The 16,734-nt window shown below is 41.7% G+C and overlaps 1 protein-coding gene across 6 annotated transcripts in view; it reads right to left on the bottom strand.

The window, feature by feature from the left end:
* Window positions 1-16,734, bottom strand: part of LOC138503901 (mucin-5B-like) — a 456,236-nt gene that overhangs the window by 1,802 nt on the left and 437,700 nt on the right. The gene's annotated exons all lie outside the window — the stretch shown is intronic.

Here is a 16,734-nt window from a genome sequence, read left to right as displayed (position 1 = left end):
TTGCGTATCTTATGTCAACAAAGAAGGAAATTTCCCCTGCTTAACACAAAATGTTATGAAAAGGTTGTAGAGTGTATTAAGATAGCCGAGTGGAACAATAATGAATACTTGAACATAAGTCTATAATTAGGTGATTTAACACCTGAAGTACTGAAAAATTAAAAAAGGCATCATGGCATTTGGAATGCTACAAGCAATGTACTCATAAGGCAAACATGGATCAAAGCAAAAGATTTCATAGAGAGCAGTTATATGAGCCAAAACTGTTGTAAGGACAAAGGGGCTGCACATGCTGCAAAGCAGCTCAGGAGAGTGTTTCTGTGCAAAAGTGAGTAAAAGACTACATTTCCCATGAACTTCTGATTTCAGTTGGGCCGCAGGGCAGCAGGTGTGCCGGCTCATTGACACTACTTAATACACTCCCCGGCCCATGCTGCCTGTTGGCGATTGTTGGCATGGCAGCCTACGGCCAGAGGAGAGCAGGGGTGCAGACGATTGTTTGGAGGCTCATGAAGGACCCGTGCCAGACATTGAGTTGGTGAGTCCCAGCAGTGCTCTGTCTCTCGTAAGGGCACAGAGCAAATCACGGCAGTGCATCCGTTCAACACGGGAGAACGCATTGCCTGGGGAGGTGTCAGCTAAGCGTTTCTACGAATATGGATGTGATTCTAGGGTGCATACTGTTATTTCTTGGGTGCGGTTTGCACTGTGTGTAGTTCACAGAACATTATCCCTCACACACTGATATGGGTTGAATATGTGCTGCGAAGGACTGCACATGTGTTTTCTCAGTAGTAATCTCACAAACTCATGCTGGGCATGCCGCGACACGCGGAACCATAGCGCGCAGAACAGTAGAATTTTGCAGAGACATTAGTCATGAGAAGCGGAGTAACGATATGTTTGTTTGTGGCTGCTTGCTATTTGTTACATTTCATGTCAGTTACAAGTCATGTATGTTCAAGGCATTATTATCATTAAACCTATGCCTGGTGACACAGCAGGAGGGGTTTGAATCACTCCAATGGGCTTTTCCCTATTGTCTTTAATGTCGTACATTGCTGTAGTTATCCATGGCCATCAATAACGCTTTATGTGCGTATGTTTGTTGCTGATTCAGATGGTGAATATGAATACAGGAGTAGGAGGATATATCCTAATCAAGAAGGGTACTGGCTAGGTAGAGTAGTTTCATAGAGGTGTAACACTGGTTGTAATAGTGTATGTTGAACAAGTTATGTCTTTCCCTATGTTCCCTATCCCAGTCCCATTTCAAGATTCCTAAACCTCTTTCCGGTGACCCTAACACCCCGACCTATCCACAACCTCTCCCTAATCCTCTTCACCCATTGGCTACCTTGAGGTGCCTGTATATACTAAAATCAGGAGCCCGTGCCAACCAAGGTGGGAGGGGGTCAACTGCATTTGACTTCCGTGGCTAGGAAGGAGTTGCGTGACACTCCAGGGGTGTGACAGCCGTCTATATCCAGACAAGAAAAAGAGGAAGAAGTAAACAAAGCTACAATACAAGTTCAAAAATACCTACGTATGGCAGAAATAAATGCTTCTTTTGCTATAAAGAAGGAGAACGAAGAGACCAACTATATTTGATTGCAACTGATTCAGCAGGGTTGCGTTTGAAGAGAGCAGAACTCTCTTACAATGAAACAGTGAAGATTTGTATTAGCGATTGTACAGATCCTGGATACCCTCATGCAAGGGAAATTGCATATCACAAGTTATGTTGGAACACACTTATAGTGAATGTCTTACAACGCAAGCCTAAACTGAGTGGAAAGATGAAGCCAAATGCACTGTCTTACAATTCAACAAATGTTGAATTTGTATCTTCAATCAGTGATTTTCTCCTTGAAGGCAACGTAACGGCAATGGGGGATTTTGAAAAGCTTTACAGGAACATTGTAGATAACAATGCTTTAGAAGAAGGTCAGATGAAAACAAAAAACAGTACAAAAGTTTCATAGAAGAAGAATTTGAATGTATTGCCATTATTTTTAGTTATCCCAAAAGTGTAAATGAACCACAAGTCTCGCTGAAAGTAACAGCAGATGTTACACTATCTCATGCAGAGGACGAATTTGAGGATATTGAGAAAAATATGAGAACCCTTCTTGAAGCAGCTGTTTTTACAGAGAGCTGTATTAACTTGGGAAAAATGGAAATTCACTGGAAGTTTTGAAGTAGTGAGTTTGGAAGATGTCGTTCTTTTTTTCTTTTTTGCAAGTGGTGCTGTCAAGGACAGATGGATGTGAAAAGTAATTCAGAAAAGTGGGATACCACTGTAATTAATGGGGCTCATAAATTATCAAAGATTTTTATATATGAAATACTATAACCATGACAAGTTTTTATATGCAAGCATCTCTACCACACGGCATACCCGCAAAATGCCCTTGTAAGGTCCAGTTGGCCTCACAATGTACACAGCTACCCGCAGCAAATTCATCATTCCATTTTGGCATAGCATGGGCGCTTCCTTAGATTATGCCAGAGTCCTTCAGATTGAGGCACAGATAGCCGCAGAGGTAGGTAGTAAAATGCATGGATGAGTGTGGAGAACCTCAGAGTTGGTCAGAGGCAGATTTTTCTATTGTGCTGCTGACAACAGTGACTTCATCAAGGATACTCTGTTTGGTTAAGGAATTTTGCACGGTACAGTTATGGTGGTCAATCAGAAGAAGGAGTCAGGTGTCCTAAGCCCAATTGAAATATCAGGACCTTCATCACTTTGATCAGTGCAGAGGATTCGCAGTCCCTTTCTGAGGTCATGTTTAGCAACATTCGCAAAGCGTATAGATGACATAATCCTGTAAACTGTCAAATCACTGATGGATGATAGTGAAAGTCTTGCCAAAACATCACCACCTAACAACATGGAAAGCAACACGCCAAATGGAAGATGTTCAACAGATCTCCTTTATCTACCTCATCATGACATCGACTAATCCTGTGAATTTATATGGAAAAGAACTCAAAAACATCTCGACAAAGTCAGTTATTGATGAAAAAATTCAGGACACATCCAGAATGACAGAAAAAGGTTACCAAATGTACAACAGCTTTAAGGAAGACAGTTGTAGACTGTCGGCACCAATGAAGAAGGAGAACCTTCAGCTTAGTAAAAGTGCATGCAAAGTTAGACAAAAGTATCAGACACCATAGCGCATTTAAAGGCAGTCTGTTCTTTCTTCACACGTTTGCTGATTGTTTCACGAATTCAAAATGACATTGATCTACAGGAATGCTTGATAAGTGACAAATTATCGGAAGTACCTCTTTCAATTTTCAAACTTAGATGGTACAATGATTTTAGCTGCAAACAAAAGTAAGCTGATGAAGATACTAGAAGAGGACCAACATACAGAGGTTTCTAACAACATGACAGAAATCTCTTCATTTGTTACTGAGGACAGATTATCTGAACCGGAACAAACAAATTCAGCAGCTGTCCTTGACGGAATAGCAGAATTGCAAATACTGCAGTCACCGGCATGTGGGAAGATTTGCCATTACCGTGCAATGGAATTCAACAAGCAAATAGAACCTTATCTGCTCAAGTATGATGAAACTCATTTAGCATGTGATACCCACCTTGAACATTCAAGAACTCCATGTGAAGAAAAAGAGCAGGAAAAGCAACACCTGTTGAGTAACAAATCACAGATTCTACAAATATTGAAAATGTGTCCATGAGAACCCTCCTAAAGGTGAGCTAACAGCTTACCTGTCAAAAAAACTATTTTGCATGCACAGATGATAAAAGAAGCCTCGTAGCCAGTTGGAGAAATGAAGCCAAGTCATCAGATGGAAATGTTGTTGGAGACATTGAAAGCACAGAAGATGAGACAGACATAAAAATGATTCTTCACTACCTTTATGTATCAAGTCATCATGCTATTACCCTCCCCATTTTTTCACCTGATACCAATGTGGTGGTCACTGTTTTTCCCATCTGACAGCATGTTTGCGACAGGAGTTGGAATGAATAGAAGATTTATAGATCTTAAACATGTGTGCTCCTGCTTAGGGCCTACAAAAGTGAAGGCATCACTAGGTGTTCATGCTCTTTCAGGGTCTGATGTTACCGGCTGCTTTTCGAAGGAAGGAAAACTATCTTTCTGGAAAGTTTTCAAGACTTCAAAAAAGAAATCTTTGGGAAGACTTGGATGTCTAGAAGAATTTAAGAAGAAAGATGAACGATTGACAGAGTGATTCATTTGTCATTTCTACTCACCAGGAACAAAGATTTCAGACATTGGTCAACTGCGTTGGTGGATGTTCACAAAGAGATGCAAAGTGAAAATCTGCCACCAACAAGATCCTCTCTAATACCATACATCTTAAGGACTCATTACCAGGTGATGAAGTGGCAACGCACTGATCAACAATACCCAGATCTCCAAAAACCATCACATTTTCGTGGGAGAAGGCATATAATATTCTCCCACTATGTGTACGTTTCCATGTGCACCACAATCAATCATACAGCTGGTATGGTGTGCATGCATCAAAGGATGGTGTGCTATGCATTGCAAATGCTAAGCTGAGTCACTAAGATGCACAGAACTGTGCACATGTGCTGGCGATGAAAAGCTCTGTGATAAAATTAACTCTGGGACTCAGAAGATGACCTGTAAAGCCTCACTTTTCCTCTTCAAATGTAAATAGCTATTGTAGTGTTCATAAATAGTGTATTTCAATGAGAACATTGCAAATTATTTCAAACTTTCGCATTTAGTGAGCATACAGTCGAAGGTTTGCGCTGAAGTAGCATGTGCAAGGCTACATCTTGGAAACAGTAAAAAATATTAAAACATTCCTTATATGAACTTTTCTATTCCTTTGATCATGTTTATCATAGAACCACCCCAAAGCAGTTACAGCTCAATAACAAAATTACTATCCGTAACAATAGCCATCTGGGATTAATACCGATGCACTGGCCCTCTGCCACAAATTCAGACAAAACACCTGGTAGTATAATAGTATATTTATTTATTTATTTCCATTTGTATAGCACACTTGCAGCCCAGAGGCATCGAGGCACTGTTACAAGGGATCTGTAAGAATGTTGAAATAGTGTGACCTATGACACGGTGGTCTCTTAGGTACAGGTAAATTGATAGTCAGTGGCTTCATATGCAGATAAAGAGTTACATACATTAATAGAGTGTACTTCGCATAGTTAGTTTTAAATTAATTATGCATCGCAGTCCTTATTACAACACAAAATAACGGACTCATACAGTTTACACAAAAGCTTGGTTTTGATTGCTTTGTGGAAAGCTTGGTGGGACTCTATCTTTCTTATGTGTGTGATTGTATGCTTCATTATCAATGCTTCCCCAGGTTATTGTAACAGATGCAACTTAACTATATGGTTAGTTCTGGCCAAAGAAAGCTACATGTAATGGATGAACAAAAACAACATAACACGTTTTCTCTCTAATACAAATGTGTTCTTGGTTATCAAGTGACTCTGCTAGGGAATGCTTCAAGTGGTCCACTCACTCTCAGACCACTTGAAGCATTGACAGGGTCCAAACATTGCTCTTCATCTAGGATCCATGACCCGATTTCCCTAAACGCAAAAGGTTGATGAAAAGATCATGAGTGACAATAGTGCTCTTGTCCTGTAGATGTCTATTGATGATTTAGTTTTTCATATTTGAATATTTTTATGAAGTCAATTTTTGACTGCTATTTAATTGTATCACATTCAACATATCTTTTAAAATAGAGGTGCAATCTTTCATACAAAGTACAAATCCTGGCCAGGTTTGTTAGGCTTCTCTAAGTAAATAAGCAACATGTTTTTTTAATGTTTCCTTTTATTCAGTGGAAGACCCTTCTTAGGCCCCATTTGATTTATTGTTTAGTTACTTGTTCGAACCTCGCCCCACTTTTCTATCCCACCTAAAGCACTGGGTATGGCCATTGGATGTTGCACTGTTTTTAAGTTTTGGTTCAAGTGCACCCTAGTGATGCAAACGTTATTGCCGTAGGAATTTAGGTAGAGGGGAATATGGTTTGAGAGGAAGGACACCCAGACTTCCAGTGCCCCTTGGCCCTATGCCCACCACTTACACATCCATAACCATGCCATAATATATCTACATTTCCATTCACGTACTACCATAACCATGCCCAAAGCATTCTCTCTTCCCTCAATTCCTGCATCATAAGTACGTCAGTAAGCCGTTTTGACATGCTTACAGATGGCTGGTCGGTTATGAGCATCAAAAAGACCATGGTGTGCAGTACTCACCAAGTATAGGTAGAGGGCATGTAGTTCGAGGGTTTGGGCTGAGTTTATGAGCTGTAGGGAATGTCAGGAATATGATGTACCCCCTAACAGAGTAAGTTCAGCAATTGGCAGAACCTCAGGGAATTGTACGCGAAGGATAATAGTAATTACACATTTATTTATTTGTTTATTTGTATTGGCCGGTAACTCGCAAGTTTTGGGGTGCAGAAACAAGGACACAAGGACAAACATAAAATGTGACAGGACAGTTCCTAATAGAATCTCAAGATCAGTGGGTCAGGGGTGGCGATCTCAGTTGAATAGGTGCGTTTTCACAAGCTTACGAAAGCGTAAGTAGTTCAATTCCTTCCTTATGAGGACTGGCAGGCTGTTCCAGATACCTGCTGTGATGACTGGAAAGGATTTCCCCAGTCCGGACATGCGTTTGTGTGGCATTACTACTATCCTGTTTTGATCCGTGGATCTTAAGGCACTGCTTGGGCCATAGGGTCGTATTTTGGTTTTTGAGTAGCCTGGTGCCTTCCCATGGATGCATCTGTGGGCTATTGTAAGAGCCTTGAAGTGGGTTCTTCTTTCCACTTTAAGCCAATGTAATTCATTTCTCGAGTTACTGATGTGTTCAAATTTAGATTTGCGTTTGATTATCCTCACCGCATTGTTTTGGATAATCTGGTACGCCTGTAGGCTTTTTTTGTTGGCTCCTACCATTAGCACGTTTCCATAGTCTAGTCGGGATCGGATAGTTGCTCTGGCTACTGTGGAACAGTTATTCTCAGATAGGTAGGGTCTGATGGCTCTGAGGAGTCTCAGATAGTAATTACATGTTTTTTTTTATGTGCTGAGTCTGAGCGTCTGCTCCTAGGGATGCTTCCATCATCATTCCCAAAGTTTTCACTTTCTCAAGTACTTTCAAGTATATATATTAAGTTATATCTTGGGCATACCTGACACTCCGCCCCATGTCAATTTAGTCAATAAAAGTGTAAATATAGTTTGTCCTTTGGTGCTCTCACTACACAAATTCCCAAACTGACCATTATCAGTGTCATCAACACATACACGAACAGTATAAACATATATACGTTTATGAACATTAATTTATTCATTAGTCCAAAAAAGAAATAATAGGTTGGAGAATTTGTCAACATGTGTTTTGGCACCTGGTCTTTTTAAAGGCAGATGAAGTTGAAACCAACCCCAGACCAATTTATTGGCATCTCTGATGGTTATGCATAACTTCAAGACTCCTTTCTGAAGGAAAATCTCATCAATTTTGTGCAAATTACAGACCTCGTCCAGCAACCAGTGGAGGACAAGTCTAGTGTCTTCTTCTGGTACGAAAAGCAGAGTCGCAAGAATTAAGTCTCAAGATTGCTGTGACCCACCTGCAAAATCTGACTGAAGAAGTTGAGGATAGTGGACAAGTCAGAGCAAAGATGGCCAGCAGCATCTATGACCGGTGTTTGCGGCAAGACTCTTTCAATAAGCTGCCAAGATTGTTGATACCACTGAGGGCTTACCTTCTAGCTTCCCATTGCTTCCCTACTTTGAAAAAACAAAGAGGTGATGGCTGGAAGGTTTAGAATGAATCTTAACCACTGGGGCTGCCCCTTTTGTGGTGGGGCTAAGCCTGATTTGCATAGGGTCTTTCCCCTTCTGTAATGGCTTGGCAGGCGAAGAATGATGGTCTGGAGGGTTGCCCAGAGCAATGCCAGAGGTTAAGTTTCATTCTAAATCTTCCAGCCATCACCTCTTTGTTTTTGCTATGGCACCCCGCGTGGGACGGGTATGCCCAGACGTGGGTCCCGTGCCTGCTGGGCCTAGAGACCCAAGCTACTTCTCACTGATGAGGCCCAACAAGGCCGAAACATGTTTGGGGATGCTTGTGGTCTCGTGCAGAAGGGATGTGATCTAGCAGTTCGGACTGGGCTGCCCCTTTTGTGGTGGGGCTATGCCTGATTTGCATAGGGTCTTTCCCCTTCTGTAATGGCTTGGCAGGCGAAGAACGATGGTCTGGAGGGTTGCCCAGAGCAATGCCAGAGGTTAAGATTCATTCTAAACCTTCCAGCCATCACCTCTTTGTTTTTGCTATGGCACCCCGCGTGGGACGGGTATGCCCAGACGTGGGTCCCGTGCCTGCTGGGCCTAGAGACCCAAGCTACTCCTCACTGATGAGGCCCAACAAGGCCGAAACATGTTTGGGGATGCTTGTGGTCTCGTGCAGAAGGGATGTGATCTAGCAGTTTGGACTGGGCTGCCCCTTTTGTGGTGGGGATAAGCCTGATTTGCATAGGGTCTTTCCCCTTCTGTAATGGCTTGGCAGGCAACGAACGATGGTCTGGAGGGTTGCCCAGAGCAATGCCAGAGGTTAAGATTCATTCTAAACCTTCCAGCCATCACCTCTTTGTTTTCCCTACTTTGAGCAACTTGAAAATCCGTAGATCAGTGGACAGGCTTTCAGGACTTGTGAGGCACATTTTAAAGATTTTCTATTAAACGCTTTGCACTACAGTGGTACTAACGGGTTGAATGCTTGCTCCTGGTCAGAAGATCAGAAGAAATCCTAAATGCAAGGTTCTGAAGTGCAGCAGGATGGGTGTTCCAGGAGAATCGTCCCACTTGCTGAATTATTGTTTCTGGTAGTCATTGGAACACTGCCCAAGCAACATTTACATCAAAAGCACAGTCTCTAACCACAGAGAAACCATGCACAATGGTTTTCTTAGGGTAACCTCAGGCTATTTGCTGGATAGACCTACCTGTTGAATTGCATTGTTGAAGAAACTTTGAACAAAGGTCTGTGGGTACTTTCAAATTCTTTGGGGTAAAGCATAATTTAAACATCAAAGAGGCCACCAGCCTCAAAACCTAGTAGCAAACAGAGAATCATTTTAAATATATTGTGCTACTGTTGAACAATGAAGGGATAAAGAGGCTTTGGGAGATGCAGTGCGAATGCGAGGCTCACTTTTATCAGACTATTCTTATAATTTCAGGAAAAAAGATCCTCAAGAGAATCATGGTTTGCAATGTTTATCTTTTGACTCTGTATCCATGTGATTACCACATCAAAATAATTTTTGCTGCCTGTAAAAAAGAAAGAAAACACCTTGGGACTAACCAACATTCAACATAGTTCACCTGCAGGATAACTGTTAGATACATTTGGAGCTGCTACACAATAAATCGCATTCCAGAACAGATCTCAACGTTTTTGTCATTGTATCATCTTACAAGAATTGCTCACGCATACCTTTCTATCTAACCTGGCCACATGTCCTTATTCCCATCATCTCGTATTCCTGCATCTACCCAAACTCCTCCATTCACTCCATCCATTCCATCTGTCCCAAAATCTCGTATTGCTCTATAGACCTCCCAGAGAATTGGTAAGATTCTTTGAGGATCTTATACCTGTCTTAATCCCTGTGAAATCTACAAATTCTGCAGTCGTATTGTTAGGAGACCTGCATCTCTGGAAGGGATATTCTAAGGATAAAAAGCCTTACAGTTAGAGAAATGCCTTAAAAACCATAATATAATCATCCTTAACTCCGGCCAACGCATTTAAAGGGGAAAAACGTTGATTGGGTGGGGAGTGGTTATACCCTTATTACAGAATTTATAACCACACCTTGTGTGTGGCCCGATCATTTCTCTATTTTATGACAACTTCAGCTCCCGTTGCCTTTAAAAAAACAGCATGAACCTGTGCGTAAAGTTCAAATTAGAAACTACCAGGCCCTCACGGCAGATGATTTACTCGACTGCATGAATGCCTTGATGAGCAAAACAGAGGCTTCAGATGGTCCTGACAACCTTGTAACTAGTTATAACAAGGACATAACTAATATGTTAGATAGACATGCCCCCTTGAAAGCAAGAAACATCAGAGACACCCCTAACCACTAGAAATGTTTTTCTCCTGCTCTAGCGCAATTAAAAGCCAGCAAGAGGCAGATGGAACATGTTTGGCTGAAAGATAAAACTCCCAGTAAGAAGGCTGCTGGAAAAAGAGTACAAGGCCAAGATCACTGAAGCAAAATCTAGCTTTTACAATGACCAGATAAATCAGGCAGGAAATCAAACAAAAGAGCTCTTCAGACTTTTTAGATCTTGGGAAAAACCTAGAGCTCTAGATCTTATTAAACCTACTAAGGATGACTGCATGCAAGTACAAAAAGTGTTTTCAGATAAACTACAGCATGCCAAAAACAAGATTAAGGAAGATTTGACTAGGCAGGAGCCACCCTTAATAGTTGGTAAACCAAATAGTAAGAAAGAATGTAAGGAGGGGAGCAGCACAATGGCTAATGTGGTAGTTCAGAGTCAGGGGGTACACCCCATGGGGTTTGGTTTCTCTACTATTTCTACTGCAAAAATTCACAACATACTCAAAACCATGCATCCCACTAGCTGCCCAGGAGACCTCCATCCATCCAAGATAATTTTGGAACACAAGGACATTTTTGCGCGATTCTTGTGTAGGTTTGTTAATGCCTTGTTTAGATTGTGTGTTATTCTACAATCAATAAAAGATGTGGCAGAAACTGTGCTTTTAAAGAAGGTGGGCTTGGACCCTAACAACGCTGCTAACCTTAGGCCTATCACCAACACATTGTTCTTTCTGAAACTGATTGATAAAGTTGCAACTATACAGCTACAATCTCACATCTCAGCGGCTGGCATTTTACATAACAAGCAGTCCAGTTTTAGATGCTTTCATGGCACTGAAAGCACCTTATTGGATCTGCATACTCATATGCTGTCCATGCTGGAGAAGAGTAGATCGGGGCTGCTGGTTCTATTAGATTTATTGGCAACTTTCAATCTGCTTGATCATAAAATCTTGCTGGATAGGCTGGCCTCTGTGGAAGGCCTCTCAGAGGAGGCAGTCTGATGGCTAAAATAATTTTTGGAGGACCAGAGATCAAGGGTTTACTGGGGTGAAAATTCATCTGAAGTGGAAATCACCACATTCAGAGTTCTGCAGGGGGCATGCCTATCCCTTCTACTTTTCAATCTATATATTATTCCTCTGTGTATGGAACCTGAAAACGGGGGCTCTTTTTTTCTAATCACACAGATGATTTCCAGCTGTCTCTTGAGATTAGCGGGAATTATGAAGAGGACCAGGGAAAGTTGAATCTTGTCTATAAGATTCTAAAGAGTTGGATGTTGAATAACTGGCTATGCTTAAACGCAGGAAAGACAGAGCTCATGATATACGGATCACAATATGCTAGAGATAGTCTGAATCAGGACTTTGATAGCTTTGTGATCGATGGCATTCGGATAACAGTCACTTCTAAAGTGAAAACTCTTGGCACTCACATGGAGGCTAGCCTAAACGCTAGTGCTCATCTAGAGGCGATAGTAAAAAACAGCAACTATCATCTCATCTCAAAGTGCTAAAACAGGTCACTCTGATGGTCTCAAAAGACAATCGGGCCAAATTAGCTAGGGCAGTGATACTGCCACATTTGACTACTGCAATGCTCTACTGGGTGGGGCAAACAAAGATGATATTCAGAAATTACGGAAAGTGCAAAATGCCACAGTACACATTGTGCATCAGATGAGCCGAAATGAACCTACCTCTACAGCCCGGAGCGAGCTGCATTGGTTACCTGTCACTGCAAGGATGTGTCTTTGGACTTTCTCCTCAGTACCTTAAAAAAAGGGTGACCATCTATTGCCCTAAAAGGGACCTCTGATCTGAGAAGGCCTGTTGTCTACAAGTCAACCGTATAAAAAGAGCACAAGGAAACGGTTGTACGTTCTCAGTCTTGGCAGCACGGGCATGGAATGAATTGCTGGAAACTCTCCGTAAGGAGGAAAGCCACTTGCTTTTAGGAAATTGTTGAAGACCAGGCTGTTTAAGGAACACACTTTATGGTAAAGCTGGCCTGCAGCCCTCCTTGCATGTGATAGCGCCTGGATTCCCTCGGGATTTGGTGCTTTAGAAATATATCAAGATAACTTAACATAACTGCAGGACCACTTCGACTCAAAGTTTACATTTCAACTATCACTTTCCCTTTCTCTAGGAGTTAAACCTTGTTATTTCACTTTTGCTGTTCTTTCGCTTATAATTTACTTTTCACTGAGACTTTTGAGTGGGCTTCCTCCTTTCGCCGGACCACTCTGTTACTTAGTATCGCCGATTTTGCAGCTGTCTTTTACTTCAAAGTTGACTCACAGTTCTGCCATTCCTCGCATCTCACTCACACATGTGCAGCCTTCACTTGTGGTAAAATGTTGCCATTTTAGACTTTAACACACACCAGTTTTTCAGGTCGCTGGCCAACTCACCGGCTGAGTGTGTCTTTTTCTTGGTTTTGCGATATCCAATTCACGAGTCAAAGTTAGTACTACAGGCTTAGCCTTGCCTTCCCAACTCTGCCGTTCACCTGGAGGGTCGCCGGCATCCTTGAAACACAATGCAGTCTTCACTTGTGGGATATGGCCTTCTCCGCGGTTTTTCTGCAGCCTGTCGGAGACAACGACCTCCAGGGAATCTTTGGGGTTTTTGACTCACTGCTCTCACCCCTTGGTCCGTTGCTCTGCTCCAGTAGGTTTGCCTTCATCCTGGAAGTTCTGCTCATACTCGTGTTGTGCTCAGAGTGTGTCTTTGGGTTCTGCCTTTTATTTGTGTGAGGAGAGCTAACTGTTATTAGGTATATGCACTTAGTGTAAAGTACCTGTCTTTGCCTGACCCAATTAACAGACATGTCCAGTACGGTGTGAGAGAGTTAGGCTGGTTACTCTAAGTCACCCTCTTCCTCGGCCCAGTGTTTGTGTAAAAAGTGGGGGTTGGGATCTCGGAGCATCCTAAAACATAGGATGGGTTGGAAAAAACATAATAAGGGGGAATACCACTTCTCTCCATTAGCTATCTCACTCCCACTCTCCGAAGACCCCTCACCCAGTTGATCCTCCGTCACTGGTCTACCCCCAGAACTGGATGCAAAAGCGATGGCTGTGTCTTGGCCACCTGGATGGCAAGTCCCAGAGGACTAGCGGGTGAGTCACCCTTTGGTTTCTCACAGATCCTAGCCAGCAGGCGAATCCGGCTCCCAACAACTCCTCCTCCATCAACTCCTCCTTCAACTCCTGCTCAGTCCTTAACATCCTTAAGGAGCCCTGGAACTCACCTCTCATCAAAAAGCATCCCTTGACCCCACTATACCCACCAATTACCACCCCATCACCACTGTCCCATTCTTACAAAGAAATCCTGCTCTGCGCTGCATACATCCAAATGCAAACTTGTCTTGAAATTAACACAATCCTCAGCCCGTGCCAATCAGGCTCCACCCGGTTCATGGTACATAATCTGCACTACTCTACCTAAAAAAGTAAACCGACGATATTCAGGACACTTGGAAAATAGCTCTTTTTCCTACTAGTCGACCTATCAGCTGCATTCGACCTTGTGAATCTCCAAACACTCTGTCACCACCTGTCTTCTGCTGCCAACTTCTCCCCTTAAGCAACTAAATGGGTTGCTTCGTTCATAGCAGACAGGACCAGTCGTGTCTTTGCAGGAAATACATCTGCCCACCCCAATCCAATACCCTGTGCTATCCCCCAAGGATCCTGCATCTCCCCCACCCTCTACAACATATACACCAAACCTACAATTCAAACACTTTACTCCTGTTCTATTCCTCCTCACCATCCCAGTCTCTTCCTCCGTTAAGACTTTGAGCAGCTATCTTGACTCCAGCCTCAACATGATCTGTCAGGTCAATGCAATTGCTTCATCAGAAGCCTATACTACAAAATTCTTAAATGCCAGCAAACTTCCTCTCCGCCCAAAATAGCCTTGCCATAGTCAGAGCAGTCACTGATTCCTGACTTGACTACTGAAATTCTCTCTTTGCTGTCAATTCTAAGCGCAACCTCAATAAACTCCACACAATTCAAAACAATGCCATGTGTACCACCATGAACCTTGCCAAATGGGACCATGTATCATCCCATTGAGGGTCGGCACACTAGCTACCAGTGCATGAATGGATTGACTTCAACATTCTCTCCATCACTCACAGATGCCTCTCAAACTCTGCTCCATCCTACTTCTCACAGAGAATTACCAAAACGACCTCCACCAGACCTAAAAGAACCATCCACAGCCACTGACTGACCACACCATGATTCAAACGCACAAACGCCGGCGGCTCCAGATACCCCTCTACCGCCGCCCATCTCTGGAATGCTCTTCCAATTCGCCAGCATACTGAAACTTCTTACGGTCCGTTTAGGAAGCAACTAAAAACATTACTTTTCAACTGGCTCTCCTTCTCCCTCCTCTTCACCCCTCCCTACGCCTACTCCCCTGTCTACCTCTCTGTTCATTGGGTTCTGTAACCAGCGCCTTGATGTCTAAAGCTTCTGTGCACTTTATAAATGCAATAAATACATACATTCATAAATACATCTACTGTATGTAAGCCTTAAAGTCTGCACAATAAAGGTGTGCTGATATTTTAATTAAATGCCAGACACTATATGCCTAGAGCGTATCATGTGAGTTAAAGTGTTCCATTTTAAGTTGAAGGAAGTTGCTAGATCCTCAGCTTTTCCCCATAAGAAGGAAAATTTTGAGGCTGGACGTACATACAAGTGGTACAAATGAGACTGTATAGAAAGGACCAGCATGCATAAACAACTGTTTCAAAGTACTAATGTAGGGGGTCCAAATATGTTGCACTTTTTTGGTAGAATTGTCTGCCCTTTGCACAGTTTTAACACTAGTAAAGCAGGTACAGTAAATGACTTGAACTAGGACCTGTCCATAACCTGTCTAGTCTATAAACCCCTGAGGAATGCTAACATTTTTATGGATGAAACATGTTGATTCAAGGGTACTTATATGTACTTGAGTTGAATAGTTGTGAGAATTTGAGCTATGTCCCTTCTTTTAAAAATATGTCTAGAGGATCAACAGTGAAACATATTGCTTTTAGTCCTTCTGTACAGGTTTTTAGAACATAGTTTTACAAAACATTTATTGTATCTTTATTGTGAGTTTTGAATGTTCTGCATTTGATTCTACTCTTTTTTCTGGTGCCAGATTATCAAAGATTTGCTCTGTTGCTAAAAAGTGAGCAAATGCTTTGATAATGCAAATTCGAGCAAATAGATGTTGTCACAATCCATATTATCTAAAAAAATGCGATATATTTGCTGTATAGCATACAACAAAAGGTGTCTACTACATTTCTTTTCATTTTATGCAACAAAATAGCAAATAAAACGGCCTGCTCCAATTTCCCCCTGGTGAAAACAACATTTTCAAATAATACCGATTGGGGCTAAACCTGTTTGCTCCATTCTCTATTATCAGAGCAGAAACATTGGTGCTAAATTCATTTGCTCCACTTTTTTGCACCAGTGCAAATCGTTGATAATCTGGCCCCTGGTTTATGAAAGGATGATAGAGCACTGCAGATTGTGCTCCTAGCTTTCCTGGGGCAAGATTATCTAACATTTGCACCAGTGCAAAAAAGTGAGCAAATGTTTTGATAATACAAAATGGAGCAAAACGGTTTTGTCACAATTCATATTATCTAACAAAGGTTTCATGAGGCCAAAAATGAATCAACTGTTTTTTTAACATGGTTTTTTGCCTAACCAAAAACCAAAAAGTGCTTACTAAATTGCTCCTCATGTTATGCAGCAACCATAGTCAATAAAACAACCTGCTTCAATTTTCCCTGGTGAACATATTTTTTGATAATATCGATTGGAGCTAAACATGTTTGCTCCATTCTGTATCATCTAAACAGCAAAATTGCAGCTAAATATGTTTTCTCCACTTATTTGCACAATTGCAAAGCTTTGATAATCTGGCCCCAGGAGCTCATCAGCAGCTCTATTTGGAGAGTTAGTAAATGCTCTATAACTATGACCTAATCCAGTAGTCCAAGAGTATAACAGGGTATGTATTTGTTGCTAACAGGATCCAAGGTTTTGAAGGCCTATTTATCTACATGGGATTACTATGCTTGCCTGTCTTTAACTGTGTTCATAGAACGCTCTTCTTAAACAATAGTATGTTGTGATTTGTAATGCTGCCTTATCATATACAACTTCATTAACCTTGTGCAGTATATGAATGGCGGAATCTAACTAAAAGTCTTAGCTTGCTCCTGTTAAAGTGTCACTGAGCACTTTCCATCAAATCTTGAAATCATGTGCCCATTTCTATCCACTAAAAGACATCTAGAATTGTAAACGCTTATTTGTGCCATATGTATTTCTTGAGTATTTTATTATTGCTTCACCACATTCTTTGCTGTAAATTATTTCAAAGTAAATTCAATTAATCTTTGTGTCTTCTGATTCTAATAGGTTGTATACATCTAAAGGTAATGTTGTATAAATCAAGCATGTGATGTAAACTGCCCAAAACAGTATATATCGTAAACATAAAG

The sequence above is a fragment of the Ambystoma mexicanum genome, chromosome 11 (assembly GCF_040938575.1).
Source record: "Ambystoma mexicanum isolate Mex_15411 chromosome 11, UKY_AmexF1_1, whole genome shotgun sequence".
NCBI lineage: Eukaryota > Metazoa > Chordata > Amphibia > Caudata > Ambystomatidae > Ambystoma > Ambystoma mexicanum.
The sequence above is the reverse complement of the archived record's forward strand: the minus strand, read 5'-3'. Positions and strand labels throughout refer to the sequence as shown.